The sequence below is a fragment of the Alligator sinensis genome, unplaced genomic scaffold (assembly GCF_000455745.1).
Source record: "Alligator sinensis unplaced genomic scaffold, ASM45574v1 scaffold1914_1, whole genome shotgun sequence".
Taxonomy (NCBI): domain Eukaryota; kingdom Metazoa; phylum Chordata; order Crocodylia; family Alligatoridae; genus Alligator; species Alligator sinensis.
Genome location: NW_005842804.1, coordinates 85,164 through 97,204, shown reverse-complemented (window position 1 = coordinate 97,204; position 12,041 = coordinate 85,164). Strand labels below are relative to the sequence as shown.

Sequence of the window (12,041 nt, the reverse complement as noted above, 5' to 3'; positions counted from 1 at the left end):
CAGCATTTCTCAACCCGTGGGTCACAAGAATATATGAAAGGGTCACAAACAAACTTTAAAAATGGATTCTCCTTTAAAGAACAAAAATGTGGGAAACCACGGCTTTTCCCTTCCATTTTGCCTAAGCAGTAATACAATATTTATCTCAAATTTCCAGAACAGAAACTAGTGTACCTACCAATACTTTCCATTGGCCAGGTAGCTGTTCTTTTGAACTCATTATTATAGCCCAAGATCCATCTAGCAAGGAAAACCTAAACTCTGAAGACTTCTTTTAAAAAGTGAGGCAAAAAAGATAGAATATTGCTAAAGCAATAGTTGTATAATACTTCTATTTTTCTAGATTTTATCCCTTGAGTCATCTGTCTGTTTAAAAATAATTATTAGCAAAGAGAGTGTTGAGGCGGATTCATAAGGGAATAAATACCTTATTTTGAAGCTCTCCAGCTGCTGAGCCTTTTTGTCACACTTTTAGACTAGCATGGAGGAGTATTCTTTTAATGCTATTTGTGTATTTAACGAGCGATGACAACCTAAATAGCTAACAGACTGAAAAAGAAGGATAAGAAAGATAACTTTTTCTGGTTACATACCTCTCTCTCTCTCATGCCATTCAACAAAACTTTCAGGTACTGGAGCCCTGTTAAAGGCTCCTGCCATGAAGGCTGCATGAAAAGTCTCTGGGAATTAGGAAACTCTAAATTAAATAGGTTGTCACCTTCTATTACCATAAATCAAAACAGACTTGAAAAGTGCTGTTCCACTATTACCTTATTTCAATTGTAATAGCAGAGGATAGAGAAGAGGGGATATGAATTAAAATGCAAAACCAGGGAGCTCAACAAGAGGTCCAGCTAGTAGACTCTACTGGGGTTTGCATTAAGCTAACCTGAAACACAATAATGGTTTCCACATTACTAAGGCATGTCCCCATGGCACAGTGCAGCAGCTTCTCACCTGGGATAGCATAGGCATGTTCACAATATATCTTCACTGCTATTCAGGCTGCTCTGAGGCTCATACCCATCAACCACGTGAAAGTTGCTGCAGTAGCCAGGTGGGCAAAGGAATTCTGCCTGTCCCAGTGATCTGGCCACTCTTCAGGGAGTAGATGAGGACTTGGCAAAACAGTAGGACCTCCTAAAACCACTCATCTTAAACTGCATCCTCTCTCACTGGAGACTGACATCAAAAGTTTCCTGATGGAATCTGGCCCTGAAGAGTGACTGTGATATTGCAAAGCTATGCAATCTGCTTACTGAAATCAGAGGCTGTCAGTGATGGAAATCACAAACTTTGTCATCACAGAACTGTTGTAGGATGTTCTGTCCATGAAAGCTCAGTGTTGGCAGGCTCTGAAAGATGTCGTAAGGCAGACTGAGGAGTCTAGGACAGAAGTTTCACAAAACAGTTTGACCCAAATCAGTTAAGTCTGATACTACATTCAATCAGGTTTATCTTAAACCAGTTTCGGCCATTTTGAAACTGGTTTATGTGCACTGAGCTTCTGTTCTCTTACAGGTTTAAACCAGTTTCTGATCACTTGAAGTGGCTTACATGTAACTTCTGTCTCTAGCCAGTGTCAGTGGAAGAAAACCTGCGCAAACCGCATGAAACCAAACCCATGCATTTCTGTGACAGAGTGTGAAAAAACTGAAATGAAGCAGACGTGTGTCTGACAAAAACAAGAACAAAAATACCCTTTCCTTTTATCATCAAAAGAACACCATAAGCATGTAGGGGATGGTACATCTGCCCTCTCAAGCATGAGTTAGACTGATGAGGCTTGTAGAATTTTGCTTTGCTGCCTTGCTCATGTTGCTACTTAGGATGGAAGAAACTTTCCAGGTGATGATTAGTGACAACCTTAATCACAAAGTGAGGGCGAAAGCTTCACAGAATCATCCTGTAACTTCAACGCTTCATCATTTTCAAGCCTAGGACAATTATTCAGAAACAAATAGGAAACAAAGGCGGCACTACAACAGACTTATGCAGTTTTAATGCTATTTCTGTCTATATAAAATCTTCTGTAATTTGTTTACAACTACCAGATTCAACAATAGTGTGCAAATGCAATCCCATTTATGTTAATGTACTCTCCCTATTTCTCAGATCAGACTCTGAATAAAAATTAGGTAAATACTTTGTTTTGAAAATATATAAGATGTGAACTTGTTGGAAAAAACTCCAAATGCACTATCCTATCAACCACATTATTTTTTTACTTAATAACCTAAGTGTACTGTTAGTGAAATTACAACCTGCTTGTGACACAATAAACTTACAACAAAATTCATTCCATAAATTATTCAATTCACTGACTACAACTAAGGAGAGAAATATCAGCATGAACAGGTGATTAGCAAGTGAAAGAAAACCCATCTCCAGACTGAAACAATCACTGTCACTTCCATTTGAAGTTGCCTAGTGGAGTTTTGTAAAATTACCATTAAGAATACACCTTTAAGGCTTTGTAGTTTCTATAAAAGCATTAAGTATTTGATTTCCATTAGATTCATTTGTTCTTTATTCAACTGTCTCTTTCTCCTACAAACCATAACTGCTTCAATAAATGTTGGCTTAATCAAGTGTGCATTAAAACAAAAGAATTTAAAGTTCAATAAAAGTGATGAATCAGAAGCTAACTTTCTCCAACCTCTCCACTTACGGTGCGATTGCTATGGGAGTTGAAATTGGTTGAACTAAGGATATAAAATAGATTTTTGCTACATGATAAGGTATTCCGTCTCGCAGAGGTAATCTAGAATCTGAACAGTCAGCATGTGGGCAGGCTTTAAAGCCGGTCAGAGTAAAAATGGCACCCCTCGTTCTCATCTTTAATACACAGGTAAGGTTCAAGGAAACTGGGAAATTCATCATATAACACCTTAAGGTCACCCAGCATTGTATGCAAGAATTTGTGGGCTGCAGGTGGCATCTCCACGTCTGTATGTGGGATGCAACACTGTTTCATGAAAACTGACCCTTGCGGACAGCAGTGTAGCACTCAGCTGAGCTACATTTGGGCTGTCCAAATCTAACCTGAACCAAATCTTTCATCTTTCCCTTGGATGATCAAAAATTTTTAATTTGTCTCCCTTTAAATCAGTGTATAAGGTGGCAATCATCCCACAAACTGACAGGTTGACTATTATGTCAGGCTTGACGGATGCTCCGGCATCATGACTACCTGTTACAAGTTTACGCAAAATTATCAATCGGTGGAAATATTTGTAACAGTCTACCAATCTATTGAGACATTTTCTTCAGATTTTCTGTTGGCTGTTTTCATCTGCCCCAGGCAGATAATAATCATTATGCTGATGGTAGATAAAGCAATGATGAGAACTGACCATGCCTAATATGCCTAACCAGAACTGCATCAACGAACCAGGATCCATTAAAAAAAATCCTTTAACATGTTGAAACAGAGCAAAGAGAAAACATCTCACTGTCCTTTTATCTTAGTTCTTAGAAGAGTTCTTTTTACTGCAGGATTACAACTACCCTCAGGATACTCTATTCGTCTCTCATGAGACAGTTTGGCCGCTGAGAAACCCTTACCCAGAAAGCAGTCCCACAATTGAATTTTAAAGCACAATTTTTCTCAAGCAACTTAGCTAAATTTCTCTGAATACACTCTCCACACTGGTTCTTCCTCTTCTGAGCTGTTAAATACAAACAGTAAAAGACATATCTTATTCATTACAAGCATTTATATGGCTCCCATCATCTTTACCTCCTGCTGGGTTTCCTGGTTAGAGAAATTCCAGAAGCCGTATGCATGAATGTAGTTCATTCTCCTGGAAAAAAAATTGAGAAAGATTCTACTAGTTCAGGGAACCAAAATGTTAAGCAAATACAAACACTTTGTAGTAAAGCATGTCAAGGTCCAACAGAGCAGCCTACATTCAATTAAAGGGTTACTACCAAATCATACAGCCATGGAGTTTACATTCTCAAAAAGACGCCATTATTTATAGTGCTGCACAATAACTTTCATATGAGCTCTTCTCACCTGCCCTTCAATATTCATAAACAATTTAAACACTGAAGTACCAATAGCTTCAAGAAAAAAGGGGTATTCTGTGCTCTTTTACCCTGAAATTTGGTTGGTTCAAACTCAGATTGTGGTTCTTGAAACATTGGACAAAATGTTTCACCTTTCAAGATTTGAAGTTAACTGTCACCATTGAAATAAATTTTCTAATTCCTTCTCAGTCTTTTTTATTTGAAAGTGGTAGATTACATAATTCATAAGGATAATCACAAATATGCAGAAAGTTATAGACATGTAATAGAGAGACCGACTTGTCCAGGATCCAAATGCCATACACTTCATGGAGCTTATGACTTTCCCATAAATCTTGTTCCATGGACATAACTACTTTCCAACCATTTCTGCTTTCAAACTGGGGGGACCCTTGCGACAAAGTGTTAGGTGCCATCATTCTCCCTAACAAAACTTTTCCCTTTGAAGGATGGAAATTAAAAGGGACGTCTTACGTCATTGTCTGACCATTTCTCCAGTTGTCTGTTTGGTTTATGAATGCTAAACTCTTGCCAGCACATCTGAAAACTGACATAGAGAAATGGTGTTCATTAGAGTGGAAAATCTAAATTAGCACTCTGGAAATTAGACAGAATTAAAAAAAAAAAAAAAATCAAGAAGAGGTTCCAAGAAACCAGTCAAACATCAGTGACAGCGACTTAATTAGCTCAGAAAAACAAGTATTCCAAATGTTATCAGAAGTGTGTGAGCCCTCTCCATCATCACCAATAACTGAGCAATGCTCCCCACCATCTTCTCTTTACCAACAATGCTCTGGAGAAAATCCTGTCTTTTCAGTTGCATTACAGGAGCGCTACTTTGCACCAGCAACAGTGCCACGGTAATAATTTGATAGATGAGGTAAAATATTTTGGGAGTAACCCAGAACAGGAAGCAGATGAGGGATTTGATGAGTGTAAGGGATGGAAAAATTGTAAGACTAGGAGGTGAAAACACAATGGAGGGGTTAACCACAAGGAGATATGGGAGGCACGAGGAAATGAGGAGACAGAGATAGGGCTGGAAAATGGAAAGAAAGTTTTCAAGAAAAGGATTCACTTAAGACTACAAACTGTTCAGGGCAAGGGACACTCTCTTGGTATTTTCACTGGAATGCCTGCTACAACATGAAAAAGAAAGAAGCCAAACTCAACAGCGACATATATTTTCTAAGATGGAAACTGCACATTTAAAGACACCCTAAATTATTAAATAAAACAATAAAGGAATAGGTTTAGAAAAAAGATAACTCCAAATCTTGCAGACTGACTGTAGGCCAAAAAAGGATCCTTCTTATTAAAGTTCAAATCCGTATCATCTAAGTGGATTCTTAAGTCATCCAAATTAGTTCTAATAGGGAAGAGAAGGAAGATTACAAATGCATAACCACAGTAACCAGTGATAAGTCTAACTCAGTAGTAGACAGAATCCTGGAGACATGAATAAGGGATGAGATCACAAAACATCTGGAGAAATGTGAGCTGATATAAAAAGTAGCCAGCAGAGTCTCATAAAGGGTAAATCTTGTTTGACAAATCTGCTGGAATTTTTTAAGGAGGTAACATAGACACCAGACGGGGGGGGAACATTGAACATAATCTACTTGGATTTTAAAAGGTTATTTGACACATCACAGCACAGCAGCCTAATACATTAAGTATGGGGACTTAAAAGCAGCAATCAAGTAGACAAATAAAATGTAGAAGTTAAATAGGCCAAACAATGTTAAGAGTTAACGGCATGGGAAGAGGAAAGTGATGACTGAAGTCTGTGTTGAATCCAATGCTTGTTTTTCTGTGTACAAGAAGATTGAAAGGAAAACATCATTACATGAGTGTCCAATGCTGTGGACCACACCAAAGTACTGCATGAGGAATGGCAAGTCATGGATCAGAAAAGGATGGCTTTCATTTTCTGTAGGTTTAAGATAAAAAGTTTTAGGGTTACAAAGTATATCCTTCTGGCATTTTCCAAAGACACACAAAATGGAAGAAGCTGAGAAAAATAAATCATGACACTGTCTTCACAATTTATCAAAAGCTACTGAGGCAGATGAAGCACACAATCCAAGTGCAAAGAAATTGTTTTTCTTCTCCCCTGAGCTAGGTTTAGCTGCATTAAATAGACCACATTTAAACTTGTTTGCCAAACTGAGAGTAGCACACCACAAAGCATATATGGAAGAAAAAGCACAGTGTACATCCCAGTATACATCAGGAAGGTAGGAAAGAGAAGAGCGGAGAACAAATGAGAAACCATCAGGAGTTGACTCGTGTGGAAATGCTAAAAAGAAAAGAAAGAATAATGGATAAAAACATTTAAAAGAAGATAATTCAGGTTTTCAAGAATCAAAAGGGAGCAGGCACTTAGCCAGCAAGAACATTAGAACAGAAAACTAGATACGTTCTAGCTTGAGTTGGAAACTGGAACATCAGCGATAGCTTACTAACAGTCCCTAACTTTTTCAGGTGTAGGACCTTATTCGATGCTGCATTGCTCAATTTTTACTGGAAGTAATGGAATTCAACTGGTATAAAACTGGAGTAACCCAACGGTGATCCAGGATAATAATAATAATAATAATTAGTACAATAATTTGTTGTCCAGTTTTCCATGGGTTTCATTTCAAATATGCAACAAAACTATATTTAATTGATAGTGGAGTTTTGCTCTACCTGCTATATAGCTTAAACTGTGTCTGCTTATTCCTCAGAGACCTGAGGAAGGGTACTTCATACTCAAAAGATGGTCTGTATCTCTCCCAACTATATAGTTGATCACACACAAAACCCTTCCCTTTCTATACTTTTCATGAGCCTCTCTTCCTTGGTAAAGGCCAGTTTCTCAAGTTTTTCCGTCACTAATTTCATCCCCTGTCTTAAAGCCTGATCACCAAAATAGTGCGAGTCCTTCCACTGACTTTAAATCACACCTTTAGTTATTAATCGTCCTAGCTTAGTACTTCTTTTCCCTTCATACTTACCAAAACCCTTCATACTTATGCATTTCTGAACAAGTTAGTGTCTAATAATGTGCTGCCTTCTTTTGAAAGGCCTTCGCATTTCTCTGAAGCCTTCTGACACTAACTTACTGTACTTTGCTACCATATTTTTCTTGAGACTACTAGTTGCACCAAGCACTCCTGTTTAGTTGCATTCCCTCCTCATTTTCTCACTTCCAGCACCGTTTTTCTTTCATCACGAAGCTCCTCATGGAGCCCTACCAGCCATTTTGCATGTCTTTTATTTTGTTACAGATACTGTACTCTCGCTTCAGCTTTTTCCCCCTGCTGATAGGCCGCAAAGGGTACAAAAGTGACGCACACAACATGCATGTTTTGCACCGATGACACACATCTGATGACACATCTATAGACCCTTCCCAACACCCATCCCCCAAACCCATGTGTGGCAAGTCTTTTCTGCATAGAAAACAGTGAGTTCTCTGGATGTAAATACAGCAAGGCATACAAACCTTATGACCTGCTTCATCCCCGTGTGACATTAGTTTTATGCACACATAATGCCACTGATCTCAGAGGGGTTACACCTTCATAAAAGTGAAGGAACATAGTGGTGAATCAAGTCCTAAGTATGTTTATTGTAAGAGGAGGGAGAGCAATAGCAATGCCTATATTTAGGCTGCCTGACACTTTGCATTATAAAAAATATTTGAAACATGTTGAAGAGCTCTAGTATCTTTAGAGTTTTCAATCAGACTTTGAAATTTGGCAGCTGGGTAGTTATTACAATTATTATTAACCATTTGTACTGCAGCAATTTGCAGGAGTCCTGCTTATGGATTAGGACCCCACTGTGCCAGGCACTGTAAAAACACAGAACAAAAGACAACGCCTGCCCAAAGTACGAGACGAGACATAAGAGATGGATACAGACAAATGGTGGGTAACGAGGAAACAATGAGACCCGGCATGACTGGTCAGCCCACCTGCTGAGTTTTCAAGATTTTATGCAGGCATTATGGCCAAGGAGATGGACCTGGCAGCTGCCTGTATTATATTATGGATATTATATGTTCCGTTTGTTATTGTATGGATTGCTAGATAATTATGTCGGGGTCCGTTCCAGGAGGGGCCAACTAAATAAGCAAAACAGTTTGGCAATCACTTCTGTTCGTTCTCACGCATAACAGACAATGCGAATGTCATTCACCGTGAAATTTCACCTTTGACCATCCTGGGTACACCTACACAGTGCAAGGCTGAGACATGCCATGCTTGTCCAGCATGCACTAGGTCCCAGACCAGAAGTAATAAAATAATTCAATGCATCACTGTGCTGAGAGGAAGAACTTAGCAACACATGCACCATACTGCACTGGCATGCTTATATGACTTCCTATTCATGAGCCAGTGCTTGGAGAGCACAGCATGGCACTACCTGGTACCCTACTGATATACTATCTGAGTTCAGTTCCCTGGCTTGCAATGGAGGAAGGGTAAATCCAGGCAGGAAACTAGAACAAAGAATTTACAAAGTGTGCATAAAAACACCGCCTGATGCACACAAGACAGAAAGGCAGGGACAGCTCAGGAGAAATTGTCCTCCTCACACTTCCTCCCAAATGCCCAAAGATTGGATGCCTTGAGGAAATTTACCCTGCTTAGAGTCTCTGGCATGGGAAGGAGAGCCTGTAGGTAAGTTAAACATGCAAGTAGGCTTCTGCTGTTTTAAAACCTTTTTCTCTTGTTCCTACCGTGATTAAACAGTACTTCGTTCTGAAAATCCTGTTTCTGGTGGCTGCACTTACCAGCTCCCAAAGGGGAAGTACTGCATGTAGCCAAACCAGTATTCTGAGCTGTCACGGTGAGCAGTGCACGCAAGGTACTCCTGCGCTGGGCTCCCGAGCCTGTTCTATGAATACAAGACTCAACGTAAGAAGATAAAATTTGCTTTTACTGGATCAGACCATAGGTCCTTCTTGCCAAATATCCTGCATCACATAGGCCCCCTCTACACGTTATATCTATTGTGCAATTATCTTGGTAATTGGACAAGACATTTAGACTAGCTACACATGTAAATTAAATATACTGCCTTAAAAAGGTCCAACCAATTGTAAAGTTATAGCTTGAACATTTGTAATAACTTTATAGCTGGTTTCTATCCAGGTTTAACATGTGTAGGCAGTCTGCAGCTGGAACCACAGCTGCTGCAATCTCCGATGCTGGGGAGCACAACACACCCCCGGGGTTGAGAGATGGCAGCCAACGCGGTCTCCCAGCTGTAGGGGTGCAGGGGTGCTCCATGCACCCCTGCATCTGGGAGACCACAGCAGCACCCTACAGCTACAGGGGCTGGGAGTCCGGGATCAGGCTCACACATGTGGTATGGCAGGAGGCACAACTGTGTGGATCACACATTAGATCCCATCATGCCTTTACCTGCACGTGTAGAGGGAGGCACAGTGACAGAAAGCTAATGCTGAAAGGGAGAGTGAACAGGGTCTGACCATGCTTTAGGGTTGTTGCTTGTAGCCGTGTTGATCTAAGGACATAGGCAGACAAGGTTCTTTCGGTAGATGTGATCTCTTTTATTAAACCAACTAAATAGTTGGAAAAATCGTTCTTTGCAAGCTTTTGGGCACAAAAGGTCAGAGAAAGCTTGAGATTTTTGCATGAACAGAAGTAAACAGATCTGGAACAAAAAGGTAGCTTTGTAAGCTGTCAGTCTGCAGCTAATGCTGAAGTTGTGTTTGTGGATGCTACTAGCCAGAGCTAAATGGAAAGCAGAGAAAGAGGCCAAGGACAAAGCCCTAGGAACCACCACAGAGAGTTGGAGGAAGATCCTCTAAAGGACTGTGCTAAAAAAGACTTTTCAGAAGGAAGAGGACCTGGAAGGTGCAAAGCCATAGAAGCAAGGACAGCAAGATTTCAAGAACAGCAAGATACAGTAGTTCACAGTGTTGAAGGGAGCTGACCGATCAAGAAGGAAGGTAGGACACTGCTTCTCAGCTATGGCCAAGAAGAGGTCAATAGAAACTTTTAGAAAAGCAGTTTCAGCTGAGTGCCTGGGGTAGCCTGTAGTGCATTCTAATTTTAATTTTACCCTGTAGTGCATTATAATATGTTCTATAACATCTTTATAGTTTAAGTACTCACGTGGCCTTTATTACTGTGACTACCTGAAAATCCTGACCGTATTTATCTGTATAATACCCCACTGAGGGCAGCACAATTATCCCCTTTTCACACAGGCACAGAACAAGGAAATGATTTGCCCAAAAGGAATCTTTGGTAGAACAGGGAATTTTACACAAGTTTCAAGAGTCCCAGGCCAATGTCCTAAACGCATCCTTTTTTCCTATGATCATATAATGGGTTTTCCATCACTGGTCTGATGCAGTACAGCAATTCCAGCAACTCATTATATAGCATATACAAGAGCCATGATCTATGGAATAAAAGTTTTACCTGCACTTGGTTGGAACAAGCTGCATAACTCACTCATGGGCTCCACTCATGAATAATTTAGCCATTCTCAATTAAGTTTTTAAAAACATTACATCACAGTACATCATTGATGAATTCTATACATGTCATCCATTAAGACAACAAATTACATTTAAAATGTTCTAGAGAGTTTATACATATATTATTCAGATTCTTTTTCATAAACTTTCAGCAGAAAATTGCCAGGTTGGGAGCTCCAATGAACTGACGGGGCTCCCAGCCATGGGAGCAAAGGTTGGGCTTGTGCTCCGAAGGCGGGGAGCGCTGGTCAGCTGATCGGGGCTCCCATGTACTCCCATGGCTGGAAGCCCCATCAGCTGACTGGAGCTTTCATCCCTGGGAGTGCATGATGCGCCTCCAGGGCTGGGAGCTCCTGTCAGCTGACGGGGCTTCTAGCCACAGGTGCGACGATAGCTGGTGCAAGGGGAGTCTGGGGTCATGATGCCAGGTGCACCCTGCACTGTCAGTATGGCACGATGGAATCTGATGCTACAGCCCACAATTGCACCTCCCGCCACGCACCTGTGGCATGGCAGGAAGCGCAATTGTTGGGACCGCACATAAGATCCCATTGGACAGACATTAAAAAGAAGTCACATGTCCTGAGCTGGCTCGTATTCTGTTTTTTTTCACATATATTCAGACAGGCAGCTAGAATCCAATCCACATCCATGTTTGCAGTCCGTTTCCAGGAGACCACCTTGGATCATACGGAACAGCCCATACTCAAGCCTTGCCAGGCTGGACAGTGCTTTGAGGTTGCACGTAGAACCTGAGTTCTGGCACTTCATGTGCTTTGAGGTTTTAAATTTTCAATTTATATAATGTTGTTTTAACACAAGTTTAAAAAAATGTAATTTCCTATTTTTTAATGTAAAGGTAATCACCAGTTCTTTTATACAACCAACAATTCTTCATCAAACATCATCACTCAGGCTTAACACCTGAGTCTTCAGTATCATGGAGCAGCTGAAACTACAGAAATAAACTACACTAGCTGGCAGCTGGAGAAGGCTGTTTTTCCAAGAGGAAAAATAAGCTGGTGGGTTTATGTGCTAAGACTGAACAGGAACTTTCAGGAGGGAAAAAATCTACCCTACTTCTTCTGGCAAAGCTGTCTGCTTGTGGGGTTCCTACTGTGATATGTGGCTATAGAAACAGCGGGGCAGGCCTGGTTTGTATTAAAACATTCACTTGTTATTTTGATGGCCTCCCCAAGTTTAACTGACAGAAGGAAAATGGCAATTTGCACAAGTTTATAACCGAGCCAACCTAAATGAAATCTAATGGAACCAAAAAAAAAAAGTTCTCTCAACAGTTCTTCCTCTCTGTCATATTCCAAAGTCCTGCTGCAAACAGAAGAGATGTTAACATTTCTAAAACAAAATGCACAAGAATATTTTATACTGGACTGTGGTAAGCAATCTCTAGCGCCTGAGGCTTCCCTCCTGTGCCCCATGAATGAGGGGAATGCCAGTGAAACAAACGGCCCAACGGGGACTGCACTCCTCGCAG

General features: G+C 40.5%; 1 long non-coding RNA gene across 1 annotated transcript in view; it reads right to left on the bottom strand.

The window, feature by feature from the left end:
* Positions 1-3,742: 3,742 nt before the first annotated feature.
* LOC112547914 overlaps positions 3,743-12,041 on the bottom strand; it is a 75,757-nt gene continuing 67,458 nt past the window's right edge. Inside the window, exon 3 of the long non-coding RNA XR_003091693.1 lies at positions 3,743-3,806. This is a non-coding gene — a long non-coding RNA (uncharacterized LOC112547914). The remainder of the gene's footprint in view (positions 3,807-12,041) is intronic.